This window comes from Pelmatolapia mariae, linkage group LG3_W (assembly GCF_036321145.2).
Source record: "Pelmatolapia mariae isolate MD_Pm_ZW linkage group LG3_W, Pm_UMD_F_2, whole genome shotgun sequence".
Classification (NCBI taxonomy): Eukaryota; Metazoa; Chordata; class Actinopteri; order Cichliformes; family Cichlidae; genus Pelmatolapia; species Pelmatolapia mariae.
Window position 1 is genome coordinate 81,197,553 of NC_086229.1, and position 22,401 is coordinate 81,219,953.

Sequence of the window (22,401 nt, forward strand, 5' to 3'; positions counted from 1 at the left end):
TCAACTGTGCCATGTCTAACAAAATGAAAAAGAAGTGTCATGGGGGGGCCTAAAAAATGCTCCACAATTACTGAAAAATTAGGAATTCGACAATAAAAAAAATCCTAAACAAAAAAATAATGACACTGGAAAGTTGGTCTTTGGTCCACCCATTCCTGGCACATTTGAGTACAGTCTCCTCGACACAGCTGCAGGAGAGAGAAACAAAAAATTTCACTTTTTGGTGTGTAAAAATGACCAGTTGACTAAAATATTTTTTTCATCATTGGAAATCACCACTTTGTGATATTTATTCATAATCACTGCACTAAGTAAGTATAACATGCAAATTGCAGGACCACTCTTGCTTACCTATTCCTTACATGCAGTAAATAGACGCAGGGTAGTAATGACGTGGACACACTTCCTGTCCAATCCTGCAGGGCAGTCAGCGCACCTCCCTAAGGGACTACTGCTTTCTGCTGCCACTGGTCCTGCCTCACCTGCAAGTGTGCCGGGGTAGGGATGTCAAGCACGCTACAGATCAGGACTTGAGATGCGACAAGATCACCTGATTTTATACACTGACACTATCACTGGTTGAAATCCACCCAAAACCTACTTTACCCTCTATCACTATTGCCGGGTAAAAATCACCCGAACACATGCCTGTAGGAGAAAGTGGGCTTTGGGTTAGGGAAACACCCACGCCTTCAAAGATGTCAAAGACAATGCTGAAGCTACACAAGGACCCATGACACACAGACAAACACAACATATTGAAAATCAAATATATTTGCTCGGGTGAAAATCACCCGGCGATAGTGTCCTAGGGTTAAAAAAAATTCTTTTTTTTTACTTTATATTTTTGAATAAACATTAAAATAAATTGCCTAAACAATGAGATGAATAATACACATGTACTATAGCCACATAAATAAAATAATTGTGCTCAAATTTATGTCAAGTATATTAAAATGTGTTTCAACAGTGCATATAATAAAAGCCTGCACTTTGCACTTGTTTTTACAGCATTACACACTTGTTAAAGTACATTTAAAAACTAAGCATTTAAAAAAGATCATGGTGTGCTCTGGAAAATTCATAATAACCACATTCTTCAAAGACAAAAATATATATTTTTTTCTGTTTGGTTGTGATTTGATTGGAAGTCAAATGTGTGCTGTACGCGTTTCAGTAGCTTTAACCGAAATTGGTCAATTGCTGTAGCCGAAAACGTCACGATTGGTACGTTTTATAAATGGTAATAGAATCTGTGGCTAAAAAAATGAGGCCGATGTGAAAGTGCCAAAAATAAAAAACAGGCACTTAAAGTCGGCTCCAAAAATGAGTCAACTCCCACTCTTGACGCTCTTGTTAAAATTGCCGACTTCAGAGCAGAAGTCAGGATGTTTGTGCCCTGGTAGAAAAAAAAAAAGGGTTGTGCTGTCTGTATCTAATTGTCAACTTCATAACAGCTCGATAGGAGCACACAAACCTTCAACAGGATTTTAATCAGACAAAACACAAAAACCCTGGATCTTTCCTAGCGCAGTTCCACCAATCGCAAACTTCCACCAGGGGTGAGAGTGTAACATTACAGCAGTGATGCACAGCCAATTAAAATCCTTCTAAAGCTGAACCAGGTGTGGGAGTCCAAATAGTGTCAGAACTAAGCCCCCAATATTTATCAGTTTTATGTCAAACACTGCAAACAGCGAGGAGCACACAACAGCAGCGATCACAAACAATACAAATGCACCTCACAAGACAAACGAGGCCTTCATTTACATCAGGGTATTTAGTGGACTGTAAGCAGTAACTCCACAAAGCTTCATATAAGGAGAATAACACTCTGCGTCTGTCACGTCTTTGTATACAAAGAAGGAATGATCAGTTTTAGAGGCTTGTAGTATAGATGGGTTACTAATAAGGAAGCCCAGATAATGTCTGGTAATGATGTAGTTAATATTGCCATAATTGCGCTTTGCTAACCCATCCTGCAAACATCTTTTTGTTCTACCAATTTAAGATAAACTTTGCAGCTGTGGTTAATTCTAGTAACAGCCTGCACAGGAGTGAAATTTTAGTTTAAATTTAATTAATATCTTCACACTAATTAGCAGGTATCTGTGTCTGTGTGATGCATCTTGTTAAAGCTAAGAGGCGTTATCTGATAACAGCATGGACTCCAATATGGTTTAAAAAAATCAAAACAATCATGGCATAGGTCTGAGTGTCTTACACAGCGCCCCCAACAGGACAGATAAATAAGTGACAGCAATGTGGGTCCTGCCATCATTTATATACAGTATAGAATATGTATGCATTTATATAATATGTTACTGTATATAACATATTTATTTTATTTAAATAAAAAATCCAGGTTACCTTTAACAATATCTGTGATACAATTTAATTATTTCAGTGGTTATTTTGCACTTTATCTAAAATCTTTGCACTGTTAGCTGTGCTGTGGACTCTTTTCAAACACATCACATATTGTTGAGGCAAGTCTGCGGCAAATCTAGCTATCCAGAACGTCTTATTGCCTGAACAGGGGTATTATGGCACACCCAGAAGCTATTTTCTGAAAATAACAAACAGGTAATCCATGCATGCAAGAGCTTTGTTTACTATACCTCTTGCAACTATTACTTTGACCACAGTTTCAAACCAATCTAAGAGAGAATCTAGTGCATCTAGTCTATCCTCCCCCCCTTTACACTGCCAGCATATTATCCTGCTCCAGCTGCAGAGAAGAGACAGGCCCGAGTATTTATGGCCAGTATAAAAATTGTGTGCATTCCCAGTCACCTACACCCTGTGATTTACAGTGCATTTGACAAACACACTGAATGAAAGAAAAAAAGGGGAAAAAAAGGAGTGTTCAATTTGTATAGGAGTTTAGAGCGTGTCTGTTGTGCATGCTCCCGACGGATTCTGCTGTTAGTAAGTGTGTGTGCGCATGTGTCGTACCGGCTACGTACGACACATCTCCCGCTGCGTGAGAACGTGTCGATCTGTCTGCCCGCGTTCCTGCGCGTGTGTCTGTATGCCTGTGTGTATCCTTAATGTGTGTGTGTGTGCGCGCACGTACAAGAGCGAGCACCGAATCCGCCCGCTCTGAAACACCAGCAACAGATAACAGATGGTCCCCCTGCATTAGAAGTGTTTTATTTCCCTGCGGAAGCCAGATATGTCAAAAATAAGCATGTGCAACATTAGTCATTTGGAATATTCATGCCCCTGCCGTCCGATGGTTTCCTTTTCACAGCCAAAATACCACCAGCCCAATTCTCCCAAGGAAGTGAGAGGAATTAGGGGGAGAAATAAAAAAGCAGCCATCAGCTGAACGGATTGAGGGGGGTGTTGGACCTACATGTGGTTTAATGGAAGGTTTCTTTTTTTTTCTTTCTTCCCTCGTGGTCGCTTCTTCAGCATGCCAGGGCTGTAATTAAAAAGGGGTTACAGTCTGTAGATGTGTTCATATGAAGAACCTCATTCACCCAGGCCCATTAGACACAGTTTTGTGAATATGCACACATGTCCATATGCTGGTCTGGCTGCACACATGTACACACACACACATGAAATAGTGATTTGCTCCCACATTAAACAGCCTAATCCAGCGGATTAGACTTCTTTTGCATTCCTTCGTTGCCTTGCTTCACGGACTCGTCTTTGGGAGTCGCCTCCTCTCCACTACTGCCCTTATCTTCCCATTTCTCTTCTCCACCTCCATCTCCAACTGTAGCTTCAGCCTCTTTAATCTCCACCTCCTCTCCTCCCTGGCTTTCTAGCCCCATCTCACACCACTAAGTGTGGCTCCCATCCTTCTCCTTGGTGGCAGACATGGGCATGAATCATTATCAGCCCTGATTAACCATACACGTAGTTGGCAGTCTGGGCCCCACCGGGGGCCAATGGCACGATTTTCCTTCCGCCGAAAACATGAATTTTGAGCAGCACTTTCTTACTCGCCACGGTCCCTCATGATCAGGGTTAATTCGTGGCAGCATGCGTGAATGGCGTAGAGAGGAGGCAGAAGAGAAGGAGGAGGAAAAGCTACCAAACAGTAGTGCACCGCTTATCTCAGAAATGAAATATAATTTATTCAGGAATATGCAAATCCAACAATCACTCTGCCTTGTTTACCGAAGGGACCTGCTGATTCAGAGTCTGAAAGAGAGCGAGAGAAACAATCCGAACCACAGACGCCAACATACAGTGGATGCACAAAGGCAGCCAACAGCCAGTCGTTTTACCGGTTTTCTTTAGATTTAGAAAATTAGGGATGTCGGGCGATTTCTTGGTTCTTTCATAGCTGCTAAAACCTTTAAATGTGTTCTGGTGAGGCTGGCTTGTTTACAGAGGAACTGAATATGTGCGTTCTGCTCTGTGACATATACAGCATGAACTCAAAATACCAAGGTTACCATCATTTGCCAAGTTTTATTAGGAAATATATACAGTTTTAGTGTTGTTCTGTATCTATAGGCGAGAATACTGGGAACTATAATTGGCATATGGTCACATATAACCTTGATTACTTTTTGATTTGAGGTACATCAAGATTTTTACAATTTTTTACAGTTCTGCTGTTTTAGATATTTACAGTGCATAACAAATCCATTAGATCACCACCCAATGTAAGCTTTGAGCCACTGTTGACCTAAATTAGTAATGACTAATATCATTTATTTTATGTTTCTGTAACGGTTAACCCACCAGTATGTCCACGCTCTTTAATCAAAATGATAGTTTTATTACTAAAATATTGTTACTGTTGTTAACTTACAGAAAAGGAGAAAAAATCGTTTTTTATTATGATGTCAAATCACAGTTATTTGCTTGAATTTCTAAATTTGTTTTGGTGGTTGAACATTATACTTGATTAATTTCTTAATTTTAGTGTGCAACCGATGATTTGGTCATAAATTCTTGAATTCAGTCATTTTAAATTTTAAACATTTTTGACTTTTATCACAGGTGTATTAATACATTCATTAAGCGCTTTTCTCCAAACCCGGCCATTATTTACCATTTCTACCTGGGAAAAAACCCCTCCACAAAACACTGATCTCTGTGGACGATGTTACAAAAATGTACTTTTGCTTAATTAAAGCTGAATATGAGAATAACTAAAGGCCATAAATCTATGAGTCAGTCATGTTTTTAAAGCTGTTTTACAAATTCCTCCAAATCTACCAAATTCAATACAACAGAACAGAAGAAAAACAAATCCAGCATCTGTTTTGAGCCGTAGTAATAGTAGGTGGCCTCTTCTGTGAGTGTGCTATGCTTGGCAACCTTCCAGAAAATGGCACCAGATTTGTTTTTTACAATAAATATCACAACCGGGGGCTTTAGGGGGGACCGAGCTTAAACAGGTGAGATATTTGGCTATTTTTATCAAGAAAAAACTTTTTGATTAACACAGATATTCAAGAAAATGTTATTGCTTTGTCATTTGTGGCCAAACCTCAAATATTTGTCCTGGCTCTGCTATTAGAGATTAAAACATAGCACAGATGTATTACAATAATACCGATAGTTAAACTAATGCCCGTTGGATGGTAAACTATGCGTCATTTAGACGCTTTCACAACCTGCTCAGGGGATTTAATTAGCATCTTACATTTGCTTTTGCAATGCGCCGCCATTGTTTTCATTATGTTCTCAGTTACAGCCACGTCTGTTATCACTGAGATGTATTTATCCATTTAATTTTCTGTTCTTAGGGGATTTGTTTGTTTTATGTAATTCATTGGTAGGACATCACAAGTTTAGCATAATAACAAGGTGCAGACGTATTCCAGGGGGTTTCAAACTGAGAGCGTTCGATAAGTAGGTTATACGCTGTGTTGCTATATTAATATAACAAAGTAAGGAAGTAGGCGGTCTGTCTAAACGCCGGCGTAGAATAGAAAAGTAGAATAGGTTGTTTTTTGAATCTGTTCATTTACAGTGGGAATACTGCGTGAGCGCTTTTTTTGATCTGACGCTAAGAGGGGAAGCAGTTAAATCTTAAAACACTTTATTTTTTTATTGGTAACTAAGCAGTACACTGTCTAATGTGTCACATGCAGTTTGGCTCTTCATCATCGCTGGATTGTAGAAATGGGTGCGAGTCGCAGCCATTTCCTCCCTCCCTGCTGAGAGTCCAATTAGCATGGTTGTATTGATTTTTCTGCACTGCATTTCATGTACTTTTCCACGTAGGTCCCCACAGCTAGTATGAATGTATGTGAGACAACAATTATCCCCTATAACAGAATCTCTGAGGCCACAGAAAAGGGAGCAGAGCTCAGAAAATTGATCTCTTCAGGCTCGCGGAGCTGTAAAGTGGATGAGCAGACAAAAGCCACCACAACTGGTGATATCTTAAAGCTACAGTATGCAAGTTTTTCATGTCGAACCCTGTAGTTATATTTCCAGGTTGTTCTGACTTTGACGCTGAGAAATGAGACCTGTATCAGAGATAAGGGATGTGCAAAATCCTTTAACATTTTACATAAACCACAGGATGTTTCATGTTGTTTATGTCACTGGTCCCCAACCTTTTTTGCACCACGGACCGGTTTATGTCCGACAATATTTTCGCAGACCGGCCTTTAAGGTGTCGTGGATAAATACAGCAAAATAAAAGCAGTACCGGTACCCAAAAAAAGAAGATTTAACGATCAAATCGATAAAAAAAAAAAAAAACCCTGAAAACCATTAATTTCACACCTGAGCCCGGTACCAAGCGACTCACGGACTGGTGGCCCGGGGGTTGGAGACCGCTGGTTTATGTAATCTAATGGACTGATGCTTATGTAGCACATCATTTATTGTATGCACACACTCACATGCCGATGGATCCCAAAACTGAGCACTCAGTTTTGGGACGCTTTGATTTGTTGAGTGAACCTGTTTTGTTTCAGCTCAGTGTGCGACTCCCTCATGAAGTTTTGCTGCTGTCCTCTGCTCTCTGTTTCACCTCGTCTGTGTCTTTTGCTCCTCTTCTGCTCCAACATGTTGACGGGAACTCATTAAGATACTCTAGCTGAAAGTTTCCCAACTAATCCAGAGCACCTTCTCTGGTACTTGACCTCTTGGTTTACAAATTAAGCAGTAAATGCGCACATCGTAACAGTGTGGACAATCATATGTCTCCTTCCTCGTGGCTGCTAAACCTGTCAGTAAGAGAACGAGGGCTGCCGGCACAATCATAGATCTGTGCATAGGCATTATTTTTATGGGAATAGCACTAGTATAGAATTTAGAGACACAGATGAGATTTTAGGGGTTTAATCAATCCCAGAAGAAGAACTTTAGTCTTTTTAAGACATTTGCACTTCTGAGTCTTAGGGTATTAGATCAGATTGGCTACACCTTCAGGGATTTTTACACGTGTGCCTGTGAACTATGAAGAACTTGCTAAAAAAAAAGGGAGAGAAAAGACCGAGAAATATAATCAGGTGTTGAACAGAGAATCCAGAGGCTTATCTGCCTTCTCTTAAACTTAGATGAGCAGAAATTCTTGTGCGTATCTTCTACAAGTAATTCAGAAAATTGTGAGTGGGCAGTCCCCATGTGTATTTTTTATAATTTTCTGATTTATAAAAGAGTTTTTAGTGTCTTGCAATTTTTAAAGTCTCAATACAAAACCACAGACATGCTTTATTGATTTTTTTCCAGCAAGAAGTGCTGTCTAGGCTTTTCAGGGATATCTTTAGAAGCAGCACTTTCCTCTTATATGCACAGTATATCATGGTTATGTAATGTGTAAAGAGATATTGCTGTGCAAATATGCATTTTACGTACGTGTGTACACAGTTTGTGAGTGCCACACTGCTACTGTCGCCTATTCGCTTCATTTTTTGATACAGGAAGTCCTGCGACACATTTTTATTGTCTGAGTTGTAAGCAAGCAGCTATACTTTCATATTTTACATGCTATTCATGTCCCTTCTTCATCCTGCAGTTTGAATGACTAAAAGATCGTTTCGTTGTTTCTCGGTCGTGTCATGTCAACAATCTGATATTAATCGGCTGAAGTTACCACCGTGCTATTTTTGCCACACGCACACACTCACATGTTGCCCGAGAGGTCAGCAACATAACAGGGTTCTTACTAGGTCGAATTGCTTGGAGGCAGAAGTTAATTTCCAACTCAACAGAGATAAATGGCTTTGTTTTGACCTCCCTTGTTCGCTGGCACAACAAAGACTCTTTGCTATTCTGGGAGAAAAGCACTGTAAATACCTGTAATTTAAAAGTGGCAGTTCATTATTTGGAGTATGAAATGATTTGATTTGGTTGCAGTGATTACCTCGATTTGGTATTGTGTGTCTTTCTGCTAAGCTTAGATAAATGTATATATATTTTTGTTTGTCTGAAATCATTTTCTTCAGTTTTCGGTACAATTTTGAATGATCATGGAGCAACAGAAGAACAAAGGATAAAACCTTATTACTATTAACAGCATCACAGTTCTGTTTGGGGACTGCAAGTGCCTAAGGAGGGTAGATAACTGAATATGCTAATGACAGCATGTTATAATAGAGCAGATAAATACATTGTTTGATCATTTTCTTATAATTTTGTGCTTTTTTTTCCGGAAAGGCTCGTGAAGAAGATACTTTTAAACAATATACATGCATTTCAGTTTAAATATTGTCATTACTATAGATTATCAGATTGCATGCATCCATACTTACATTTGCTATTTTTAGTGCACTCGTTTCACTCTCAGGTATGGCTACATTGAGTGCTATAAGAGTACCTGGATGCAGGCAAAAAATCTGAGAGCTAAACACTTCTCTGTTCTGTTCACCGTGTTGTACATGTAGCAGAAAGAGAGTCACCATCAGCCTATTTCATTTATCTAATTTCAGGACAATACGTCATCAGCACTAGCTAGCTAGCAGTAGCAGATTTGCAGTTGAAACCTCATATTGACTTAGTTATAGTTGAAGTTAACATGTTTGTTCCAAAGCACAACATGTTGCAAATGTTCGCAAATTGCAGTAGCCAGCATTACAAGCACAGTCATTCATTATAAATGTCTCTTTTATTAAGTGCCCTAATCGCTGTGTTCAGTTTGAGACAGTGCTACCTTTCCAAACATATGCACTACACAAGTAAGGTCACAGTGGACTAAATGAAAATGCACTAAAATAAGTAACCAAACTGAGACATACTTGCCATCGTTGCTTAGCTATTATTAGGCACTTCTATAAGGGAGGGGTTTACTGAAAGATTAATTTAATAAAATAGTGTAATTGAGATTTCAGATGCACGCAAACTCATGTCAAACCTTTGTGGACTCAATTTACTCTTTTCACTTTGATCTGTTCAGTCAAGATTATCTCCCTCCAAAACGGTCTCATCTCCCCATGTGCAAGATATAATTGAGGTTGTTACATTGTTATATTGATTTGTTCAATTGAGATGGGTTCCCAGTATCTTTGTACGTGTGGTTTATATGAAATTGTAACATCATTTTTTGTTTTTCCTCATTTCTGGCTGTCAGCATTTCTGCTCAACATTGTGTTGAAACATGTTTAGAAATCTGTCAAGGTCTAGTAATCTGGTAAGTTTAAGTTTTATGTATATATATAAAACATATTAGTCCACCACCAAATGTAAGGTTTATGCCACAGCTGCCTTAAATTAACAGTACTGGTAATTTAATTATGTATGTATGTATTAGAGGTGCAACGATACTCGTATCGATATTGAACCGTTCGATACAGTGCTTTCGGTTCGGTACGCATGTGTATCGAACAATACAAAATTTTTAATTTATTTTATCAACTTTTCTTCTGACGATGCTGTCTGTGTTGAGAGCTCAGTGGATCTGCGTTCGACTACTCCGCCTAGGCTGCACTGTCGAGCGCAGATCCACTGAGCGCAGCACAAGCTAGCAAGACAGAAGCTAATCGTTGCAACATGGCAAATTGAACCTCCCCCACCCTCATTCAGATCTTGCGTTTGGAACTATCTTGGTTTTCATGTGAAGTATGAGCCTGAAGGTAAGCGCGTCATGGACAAAAGTAAAACAGTATGTCGGATGTGCCACGCAATGCTCAATTACATGGGTGGGAACTACTGCGTTAGCGCAGTTTGCTCGTTAACGTGTTGCCCCCACGCACGGGGCGATCCGCGGTAGCTCGTTAATGGAGATTTGCCGTGTTGTGGCGTTAACGTCATTTCAGATTAACGCTGACGGTACTAGTGGGAACACAACGAATATGACTGCACATTTACTCCGACATCATCCTAGTGCAAAGACAAGTGGAAGCAGACAAAAACAACAAGCACGCATGCTACAGACTTTACCCGAGTCATTTAGACAGCCGTTAGCACATGATTCTCCTTATGGGGACCTGATATGTTTAATATGCTGCTGAGAATATACCCCAGAAGAATCGTATAGTATAGCTTTTATTTTGGAAAGAGCCATTTTTCTGTAATAAACTCTCTTTTCCAAAGATGAGGGATTTCTCAATCAGATATATATTTTTTTTTTATTACTTTGTCGTTTCAGCAACATTAGATTTAAAAACTGTACTTTTGAGTTAAAATATATATTTATAATTTTAATAAATGACAAATTAAAAAAGCATGAACATGTTTTTGTATCGAAAAAATATCGAACTGTGACACCAAAGTATCGAACCGAACCGAACCGTGAATTTTGTGTATCGTTGCACCCCTAGTATGTATATATGCATATAGTACTTACTGTTACTATGGACGCCTGAAATGCATGCTACATTTAAAACAAAGGGTGCACATATTGTAAGTGACTGTTGTGCTCTCAATTATCACCTTGCATTCTCCCCCACTGCCCACCACACTGCTTTAGCACTTATTAGGGGCACATACTTGAGGCTCAGCCACACAGTTCACCCTCAGCCCACATTTTGCTGGTAATGAGCTTGACGGAGGAGACAGAAGAAGACACAAATAGATCATTGAGTGGTGACCCTGCTGAATGCTAGCGTGGCGGCTTGTATTGATTTGTGCTCTGAAAATCTGGCAAAGATGAAACGATACACATTTTTAATTATCATGTGACCTTACTTCCTATTATTTCTGGAAGATTTTGTTGCTGTATAACTGACGTCTGTTTCTTTGTTGGGTTTTGACGATCTGTTTAGCTCAGTCAGCAAAAGCATTGCATTGGAAGGCACCTTTTCATTCATGATGTCACATCATTATATGAAATGCCCAGCTTGAACATGAAACAACAACAACAGGCTTTCTTTTGCTCTTCTGCCAGTTTCCATTCTGTTATTTATAATATAAAAGCGAGTGCATACCCTTTTGTCACAGCAGCTAGTATACTGCATGGCACTGCATGCAAACACCCTTACTTCTATTCTTACCATACAGGCAGCCAAACGCCACAGCAGCTCATAATGTTTGGTCATTTAAACTGACACTGAAAATAACCTCCCTGAAATATTACTGCTTGGCGACTGCTGCACTTTAGCGACAAACAACAGTTAAGCTAATGAGTGCTAACATTGGCTATCGTACATAGAAAAGAAAGCAGCAAGACCCCATATTTGAAAAACAGGAACAATTTTTAGCTTCTGTTTTTTGTGTTGCCTCATTCATTGATTAACTAATTTAACTTGACAGCCATAATCAGTTGGATAACAGTGTAAGGCACCAGTCATCTACGCCTAGAGACCAGTCAGTGACCTGGTCTCTAGGCGGCTAGTGAAAAATGTGTATTTCCCAGTTGGCTAGCGAGTAGTTGCTAGAGATTGCTTGCTGTTGCTAGGTGAAACTGGTTGCAACGAGGTAAACAGGCTGCACTGAAAATCTTTAGTTTGCGTTTGGTCACAAGCCCATAGTTTGTATTGGAAGACGGCATAAACACTCGCCAACTGCCTGCTAAGCGGTAGAGAAACTGTAAAGAGTGTGACACAAACCGCGAAAGGCTACTGCTCCCGTTCAAAGTAACCATGTTGATTTGAGTGATACGGCAAATCTTTTACTTTGAAAGTTGCTTCCAGTTTGCATCACACCTTTTCAGGTTTCACTGCTGCTCAGTCTAGCAAACGAGCAATTGTAGAGAAGTTAGCATCCTCCTAGGACTGTGCAATATGACCAAAATCTCATATCCCGATATAAGACAATTATCGTCCCGACAACGATATATATCACAAAAAGTTTACTTTTTCTGTAAATTCTGTGAATCTTGGGCAACTCAACTTGCGTGAAGTGTTTTCAGCTGGGCGTCGTGTACCTGGAGTCGAGTGTTACATAAGTTGAAACGGCCGCAATTTTCTTTGTGAGTATTTATTACATGGCGTGATGCGAGGAAAAGCCTGTTCTAAGGTTTATTTTTTAGCACCTGACGGCTCTTTTTAGCTTCTCGTCCGTAAACACTCTGCATACTATTTCACGTGATTCTGTTTATTTTGAAAAATCTCAACAGTATCTTCAGCTTTATTGCGAAAGGTTTATGTGGAAAATAAACAAGCGGACGGTGGAGCCACGCAGTGGTTTTTCCGTCGTTGTTGCTAACGACAACGCAAAAAAACAGTCGGTTGTCCGTCCGTAGTGTGGTTATATTAAATATAAGAGAAAGAGAGAACTTTAAGAAATTCTACAGTGACCATCAAAACGATGAAAAATATTGCCGTAAACAGTTTATTTTGCGAAACTGAAATTCCATCCATCCATCCATCCATCCATCCATCTGTCCATCCATCCATCCATTTTCTCCTGCTTACATGGGGCCAAGTCACTGAGGCAACAGCCTAAGCAGAGAACCCTAGACCTCTCTCTCCCCATCCATCTCTTCCAGCTTATCCGAGGAAACACAGAGGCGTTCCCAGCTGAGAGGCCTCCTCCCAGTGGCACATGCCCTGAACACCTTACCTCACCAAGAGGGATCCTGGTCAGATCCCCAAACCAACTGAATTGGCTCCTTTCGAAAAAGGAGAAATTAAAACTGAAATTACCTATTGGATATATACACAACCATCTTCTTCTGTTTTCTTTTGATCTACCACAGTGATATTCAACTTGACTGCGTGAGGCTTTCAAGTTCTGTTACAATGTATCCTGGCACCAGCCGACTGTAAAACAGTTCAAGAAACCGTTGGATGGATTTCATCTAAAGTCCCATGTTGCTTTAAAAAACTGGGCTGTTGGCGGGATCTGTTATTCATTAGACGTGCCTGTCAGATGATATTGGAACAAAACTAACAGTTATTGAGGAATTAAAAAATCCAAGCATAGGACATCATGAAGACAGGTGGCTGCCAGCCTGTTAATGATACACAAAAACCATAAGTTGTCTCCCACACTGGATTGTGTGAGCTGCAGGATGCAGTTGGAACTGATGCTGCTCTGCTGGCTTTGGTATGAATACACTGAGAGGATGCTGACCATACCAGCACAGCGTACTCTCCTTTGTGCTGTCTTTGCTCTACCTGTGCTTGCTATGATTAAGTTCTCAGTTGTTTAAGTAAGGTTCTGTGTTTTGTGAGGGCTGCAGTCTTGCGGTCTCAAGAGATGTGCTCGTTGTTCATACACAGGAAGATTTTCACAAGGAGGCAGCACAAATACTGAGCCGTGGGATTTACTTGTCAACTGCGTTTAGAACACGTGCGAGATAACAAACGGTGGATGCAGTGATGGTTAAAAAAAACAAAAGTCATGCGCCTATCATGGCATATATCTGCGGTGTTTGGTCGCTGACAGCTTAATGTACATCATCGTCTGAAAGCTAGCTAGGAAATAAATGGAGACAGTCGGATGAGTGCTTGTGATATTCAGCTTTCTCACTCCAGCCGATCATAGAGAAACGTTTGCTTCACCGTATGCTGGGAGTGCAACTTAAATTGCAACCTATTATGTCAGAATGCAGAGCTGTAATTGGCATTTCTTCACATTTCAACAAAAGTCTCGGTGTCCCTTTTAATGTCAGGAGAAACGGTGAAAGCAAAACTGAAAAACAAACAGTCTCATCTAACCTAAAAGGGAACAAAATGTGGCTCAGCATTAGCATTTGAAATCTGCAGTTCCTCACTCAGCTCCGAGCTTCTGTGTCTGAAAGTACAGAGCACAGTTTGGAGATTTAACTAAGCACGAGAACTCGGCTCAATTCCCAAAGCAGCCGCCAACCACCCAACTGCACAGCACTTTTGGAAAATAGACACACAGGTAACTGATTTCTCCGCTGACAATGCAACAGAAGAAAAAGCTTGCTCTATCATTCCAACCATCTGGAAGTCTGGCTCAGACTTGAGGCTGATGTGTAACTTTTAATTGGAGAGACAGTAGTGGGAGGCAGAAGAGTAGGAAGGAATGATCCCAGTGGATAGACAGGCAGCGCCTGCTGCCAGATGGACAACCTGTGTTTGCTGGTGTGTACACCATTTTATTGTCAGGCCAATGTGATCTGTGCTCTGTTTCTAAAGCGCTTGATGGAGAGCCATTGCTTAGTCCAGGGCACCCCAAGTGCTGCAAAATGATGTTATTTTCACTGGCAGGATTAGGCACAGGCAACGCTTGTTTTCTGTTTCCAAAAGAAAAAACATTAGGTGGAACTAACCGTTTACTGCGTCCTTTGTACAAACCCATTAAGTTAGATAAAAAATTTCAATTTTGATTTAAATCGGGACCATCATTCTTTCCCATCTTCTACATCTCTGCATTATATACTGTCACAATGTTAAATAATGACTTCAGAGTGTCTACCAATAATCCTTATGAGCCAAAAGCTCAGACTTCAGAGTGCTCTATAATGAATGCGCCTTTTCAGACAGTGTTTTCCAACACTGAGAACAGAAATCATTAATAATGGTCATCTCAGGCCAACTCCTCTGACTGTGAGCACAGCAGCTCCACCCACCTGGTTTTCAAACCTCAAGTTTTAGAGCAGCGACCAGTCAGAAGAAAGCTGGCTTAAGGATAGCAACATGGCTAATTACAGACAGAGGCTGAGCAGCTGCACACTATAGGATACACTATATGGACATGAGTTAATATAGTGTATATAGTGTACCTCTTTATCTTTGAATTCAGATGTTTACAGTCCCATTGCCGGGGCTCCGTAATGTAGTGGTTTATACAGTCGGCTAACAAGCGAAAGAGCCCCAGCTGTGTCAGGAAGGGCATCCGGTGTGAAAAATCTGCCAAATCAAACATGCGGAGCTACCCGCTGTCATGAACCCTTGCTTTTCAGTCCCATTGCACAGGTGTATAAAATCAAGCACTTATCCATGCAGTAAAGAAGAACTCACTGAATTCGAGTGCGGTACTGTGATAGGATGCCACATTGGACACAAATCAGTTCATTAAATGTCTTTCCTCCTAGATATTCCACGATCAGGTGTAAGTGATAATATTGCAGTATTTAGGAACCACAGCAACGAAGTGGCAGACCATAGAAAGTATCAGAGTCCTGAGGTGCATAGTGACTCAAAAACAATGTGCCGGCAGCTTCATGGCGTGGGGTTCAAACAACTCCTGTGGCTGTAATGTGTAGATGGCCCTGTATTTTCCCCATGTAGGGTTATATTAAACTGTGAGTCATGCAAAGCTACTCTAGTAGAATCCAGAAGTACCGTTTTGTTAGAAATTACTACTACTGGTTTCCTTTTAATGATGTAGAATTAATTGATAATTGATTGGTTTGCTATACGGAATATATGTGCCTACATAATGTCATTTATTGAGGTTGGGCTTGTTTGCCAGATTCATGTAAGCATAATACAGTACAGTGTGTTTTTCATTATAAGATGATATGGCTAAATTATAAAGATGGTAGGTAGTGGCAGAGATGTGGTTGCTCTCTAATTTATGTATGAGAGACAGAGTTTGGAAGGTGTGCTGTTGGTTTGTCAGTATGATCAGTTTTAGTTTTGCTTTTGCAAACTTCTCATTGTGAACCTGAGTATAAACAAGCAGTTGTGCAGCAGTGGGTGCCTTCACATTTATTCAGTCTCCATGCAAACCCTGCTGTGCATGAAGCTCCGACAAAAGTCAAAATGTTGAAATAACAAATCCTGTGCTGGGTGGCTGTGTTGTGCAGAGTTGTACTATATCAACTTTTCCAGCACTCTTGTTCCCCGCTATTTCAAAAATGTTAATTTTCATGAATATTTGTAATACACTAAAGTAGGTGGCTTCCACATCCAAAACTACTAGCTGCCACCAGAGTTGTTATGGGTTTGTATTTTTCACTAGTTACTCATGGGTTTGTTTAGAGCTATTTTTTTTATTGCAGAAAAATGTGTAGATTTAATTTAGATTTTATCTTGCTGTATTATTATCTGAGTGGTCAGGGACATGATTTAGCAATTTCAGAATAGGTGTTACAGTAAACAAACAACTGACTCAGAGTTGTGTTTTAGACTCCTGTACCAATGCCCCAAAATACTTGTAATTTTTACAAGACTAAAATCAGTGACATTATTTTCATTTTTTTGTGTTTTTGAGTAAGTATTTTAAGCGCTTACTTAGAATACTTATATATGATGTATTATGCAATATTGTAGTGGTATGTTATATATTGGATATACTGGCTAGTGTTTGCTAAAAGTCATAATGGCTAAGTGTAACACTGTATACCAGTGCGAAAGGCATTTACACCAATATACTGGATATTCATCTTTATAATGAAAGGCAGAAAACATCAGCCCTACCCTTTAACACACAATACGATACTATAAAATAGTTGTATAAAGTACAGTATCTATATGCAGATATTTTAATACCCTATTAAGAGCATTGCGAGTAAATATTTTGCTGATAAAAATGTAAAATCTGTGCTACAGCAAAGAATGAGCTGCACAGTTATAAGGAAAGCTTGGGGACTGTTAGGGTGAAACATGAACTAAAAACAGTGTGAGCAGTGCCTGGCTCGAGAGTTTTGAAACCGACAGTCCGACCTAAAATCGGAAAACGCTCTGGATTCACCTGGCTCCTCGCACCCCTCCCTCTCTTGCTCCATTCACCAGTCTCCTCGAGCGTGTGTGTGTTTTTCTTCATTTCACACCTCCCTCACACTGCATATTCATTTTTCACTATTGCCTTTCCGCTACCACCCCACCCCCACTCCACGCCCAACCTCAAACCCCCTTGACGTTGGCATTCAATTTGTACTGTATGTTTCATTCCTGCTCATATTTAAATGTATTTCATGTCGGCTGCTTTTAATTAACTCGCTGTATATGCGGGGTGGGGGGGTTGGGGGGGTGCAGACAGACAGATAAAAACTCCTCACATCCGCCAATGAGTTACACTGGCAATCATTTACCACTTAGACAGTAGTGAAGAAGCCCCCTGTTTGTTGCCCCGGCAACCGGTGCCTTGGTGATTGATTCCTCGCCAGTGTGGCATCGCTGCAGGGAATAGAGCGCGTGAGCTTAGCATGCTTGCTACATCTTTCTAATTAAAATGGGATTACAGAGTCATCGCTGTTGTATGTTCAAACAAATGCAAGGCTGTGAAAGAAATCAATTTTGGTAAATGTCAAGGCTGTTAAATACAACTATGGATAAACAAATGTAAGCGAGCTCAATGCACTGACTTGGACACTCTGAGTCTACGTGAAGGGTGTGTTTCCGTGCGATTTGCATGTTGGGCTCGCGATGATTGACAGTCCAGAAGTCGCGGCCTAGATTGACAGCGCCGGGATCACGTTAGGTAGCGCAAATCGACAAGACGCAACAATTAGTCTGCTAATCAGAAAATAGTCTCCAAATTGGAGCTTAATGTACACTTTAAATGAACAGCGCTTTCTTCGTGTAATTGGATTAGACAAGTCAATCATATCTGTGTAGTTTACGCTGTTGTCTCTCAGAGCGCTGCGTATCGAGGGGGCAGCGCCGCTCCCCCTGCAAAGCATCGCTTCATTACTTCAGATTTTACCATGGCTGTTTGCACTTATGCCAATGGGACAGTGAAGCACTCCGATATTATGTTTCAAAACACGATTGTACTTACATGTGAATGAGAAATGAGATACTAGACACTGCGGCAGAGGTAGGGGAAATAAAAATTCAGTGTGCTGTGGCAGCATTTAAAATGCTTCTGCAGAACCGGTGGCTCCATTTTATTTATGAACAACAAACCCAGTGTCGCTAATTGGCTATCCTAGTGCTACCTTTGCTTTCTTTTCTAAACACATACAAGAACTTGTTTCCTAGTTATGCCCCCTTGTAGCATGTTGTTCAAGGCCAAACTATGACTTCTTTTTGTCTTGTTGGTTTGTGTTATTGTTGTGACAATTGTGCGCTTGAGAATTCCGGTCTTTAGTTTGTAATTCATACATTTTAGTGCGCTTTTGAACCCCGCGACGAACCCAGAGTGACTCTACATGTCCTCAGCGTAAAAAAAGAGAGGAAAAGCAAGATAGTGTAAGCGCTAGTCAGTGAATGAGCAACTACAGATAGAAGAGGAGTGTGACATACAGAGTAAAAGAAAAATGAGGTCTCGAGGTTTTCAAATTTCAATCACTACAATGCAGTTACTTAGGTGTAACTGGTGTAACACAGTGCCTTGGGCCTGTTCCCAAGCGGAGCTCTTTGGCACCGGCTGTGTGGGATGTGCCATTACAGCAAAGGTAATAATAGACCAGGGAATTTATAATGTGATGCTTTTTACGTGCCTATGAAAGAGTGCCTGAAAGCCCGAGACTGCTGGCAGGAAAAAAAAAAATCATGTTTGGTTGTAAACAACGGAAAGCCTGTTATCGCCTGATATGTCATGCAGGTGAAACATATATTAAACCTCTCACGAAGGACCTCTGCAGTGGAACACATTTTAATTCTGCCCTTGTAGAAATGTGAAGCGGGTCTACCTGCAAAACTGAGGTGTAGCGCGAGTAACGCATACCTCTACTATATCATCGCACCAAGCAGGGGTTTTTACAGGGCTCCACATGGCTAACAAACTACTCCCTGAAATGAAAGTGCAGTTACAGCCTTATGAAACACAGTGCTTGGATTAAGCATAAATCACACACCTTCTTCTGTTGCCCTTTCAATCTGCGCTCAGATTGGCCACCTGACTTTTGTGTGCTCAGCAAGCGCGCTAACCCGTTTTTTTCCTTTGTGTTATAAGAGAAAAATGAGAACTTGGAGCAGAGGCAAGTTTTTCTTTTTGTGCGTGCAAACTAAAACCTATTTGTTTGAATAACATTCAGCATGCTACATATTTGATTCAGTTGGTTTAATACATGCACAAAGCTCTGATAAACATAATTGTCTTTCAGCAGGAAATGGCTGATAAAAAAAGATGTAACATGTAAATTAAAAAAACAGAATGCAGTGATTTGGAAATAAGTCAAATCTAGCATTTATATGGAAATATAAAAAAAATGTAATATTTCAGCAAAAAAACTTATATTGTTTTGTTTTTTGTGTGTGTTTGTGTTTTTTAAAATTGGCTAAAATTGGATGCTAGCTGTTTACCACCATGTTGCATCACCTCTTCTTTAATCAACACTGTAAGCTCTTGGGGACTAAAGAGCCCAGCTATTGTAGTTTTGAAAGCAAAATGTTTTCCCATTTAGCTTGATGAAGGATTTTACCAGTTTGTGTGGACTTATTTTCAGAGTCTAACATGTTAGCGCTGTAGGTTTAGCACCCAGATTTTTTATTTATTTAATTATTCATCACACTAAGTGTACCATGTGCAGAATGTGGCTTTTATCTGGCCTTCTTTCATAAAAGACATCATCTTTATGACTCGTTTGTATGTGCGTTTAGGTAAAAAAAAAAAAAAAAGCATCACTGTAGGGAAGAAAGGTGATTTAAGTGACTCTGAATGTGATACAGTTGTTGGTCTGAGTATTTCAGAATATGCTGATCTTCTGGGATGAATTTTCCCACACAAACCTTTACAGAGGTTACAGAGAATGGTCGGTAAAAGTGGAAATATTCAATGAGCAGCAGTTCCCTGGATGAAAACGCCTTGTTAATGTAAGAGGTTGACAATGGGAAGGCAACAGTAACTCAAATCACCACTTGATAAAACCAACATATGCAGATGAGCATCTTTGAACACACAACATGTTGAACCTTGAAGTGGATGGGCTAGAGCAGCAGAAGACCACACCATGTGCCACTCTTGCCAGTTCACTACAATTCACACAGACTGACCAAAATTGGAGAGTAGAAAATATAAAGGCCTGTATTAAGTTTTTCATTAAACATTTAAGTGATTCAGAGAAGGCTTGGGAGAAAGTGCTGTGGTCAGATGAAACCAAAATCAAGCTATTTGGCGTCAACCCAACCCGATGTGTTAGGAGAAAGAGAAATGCTGACTATAACCCAGAGAACAGCATCCCCAAATTCAAGCACGGAGGTGGAAACATTGTGCTTTGGGGCTGTTTTTCTGTTGGATGTACAGTAAAATATTGGACGAACCTCTTGGATTGAACCTCCTTCCCTCAGCCAGAGCACTGAAGATGGGTCATGGATGGGTCTTCCAGCATGACAGTGAGCCAAAACATACCATAAAGGCAACAAAGGTGTGACTAAAGAAGGTCATGGAGTGTCCTAGCCCGTCTCCAAACCTCAGTCCTATAGGAAATCTGTGGAGGGAGCTGAAGCTTTAAGTTGCTGCCAAGAAACCTGAAGGATAAAGAGTTTCTGTAGACCAAAATCCTCAAGACCAACTACAAGAAGCATCTCACTGCTGTGCTTGCGAAACAAGAGTTTCTCCACCAAGTACTAAGTCATGTTTTGTTTGGGGATCAGGTGTGTATTTACCTCATTGACATGCAAAATAATTTATAACTTGTATGTAGTGTGTTTTGGTTATTCTTTCTCTATGACAATATCATAATAATGACTTGTGAGTCCTTTGTAAGTGAGCAAACATACAAACTCAGATGGGTTTCAAAAAATAATTCCCCCTCTGTACATATGATAGATGCTGGCTTTTGAAATGTGTACTGATAACAAGTAAGATAGACCCAGGGTGGTCACAGGACCTCAGAAAGTCTTAATATTGATTTAGGCAGCTCGGGCATGATGCTGGCAGTACAAGATGATGAGGAGGATAAAGAACAAGGCCTGGTTAGCCAACATGCTTGTTAGACTATTCAGCTGGGAGGTTTAAGAACTTGTTGGTTTGGAATACTAATTACATTTGGTTAACACAATTAAATAATGACATTAAACTTCACCAAATACTTTTATTTTAGATAGAATAATCCTTTAATTGTCCCACAAGGGGAAATTTGGTTGTATCAGCAGCAAAAAACCCACACATATACAAAAAAGAGCAGGACACAGAACAGAAAACACAATTTTTACATGATTGCAGACTCATTCATTTATTGTGTGGTTTTAAGACAAACTGTCTTTCAGTGTTTCTGCTGGCAATGACATGCACTGCAAAGCTACCTGTTTATAGTTACTGATTGAGTAAAAGCATGTGTTAAGCATGAATTAGAACAATTATCCTAGAAAGTGCCAAATGCAGTGCTACCTACTAGTTAGCATACTAGCGTGCTGATAGCGAGGCTGTAATGCTTGATAATTCCCGACAACAGAAAGATATATCACACACTGTAAGAAACTATCCTGCCAGCATTGTCAGAGTTGCGCCTTGAAATGAACCCAATGCCATTCTACAGACTAATAAACAGATTAAAAGAAAGGAAATGGCGACACATCTGTATCGTCACATCTTCCCCAGGATAACAGGAGACTGAATGACGGTTTATCCGGCTGGAGGAGAATGACAGTGTGTGTTTCTTTTCCCTTTCGGGGTGTGTGTTAAATATCACACATACGTGTGTGCGAACAGCGTCAGGTTCGCTCTCCTCTTGAGCAGAGAAGAAAACCATCTGGGATTGTGTTTGTGTTAAGCAAAGTGCAACGGTTTTCCTCTCTCTCATTCACACAGGCGCCTGGCATCATGCAGGGACTAATGTGGAATCTAAATCTGGACCTTGTTGATAGAAAATGGCAGGTCACACTGTTTGGCATGTGACTCTCACAAACCCCAGTGCAAGCAATGGTGCTAATAGATAATTGCCAGCATAATAGGAGGTGACATATTGCATGATGACAGACTCGGAGCCGACGACTTTGCCTGCGAGTAGCTCCGCTTTTACTTCAAAATCTCCACGTTTTAGATTTTAGTTTATCAGATAAAACTGAAAAATGATGTGTTGTAATTTTTATAAAGCTTAGAGTGAATCTAGACTCATCATTACCTCTAGTATAACAACTTAAACTGCAGTATATACAAAACAGTGCATCACACGAGTATCAAACTTTCTCGCCTTTTCTGAATTTGTACCTGGATAGGACCAATTTATGTGCAAACCTCTTATATCTTTGCTCGCGCACACACGCACACACACACTGACTCCTCTCTTAGACACACACAGACACACACACACACCCTCAACATAGCAGTTTGCTGTGGACTCAC

The 22,401-nt window shown here is 40.2% G+C and overlaps 1 protein-coding gene across 2 annotated transcripts in view; it reads left to right on the forward strand.

The window, feature by feature from the left end:
* LOC134619274 (glucosidase 2 subunit beta-like) overlaps positions 1–22,401 on the forward strand; it is a 162,588-nt gene that overhangs the window by 73,236 nt on the left and 66,951 nt on the right. The gene's annotated exons all lie outside the window — the stretch shown is intronic.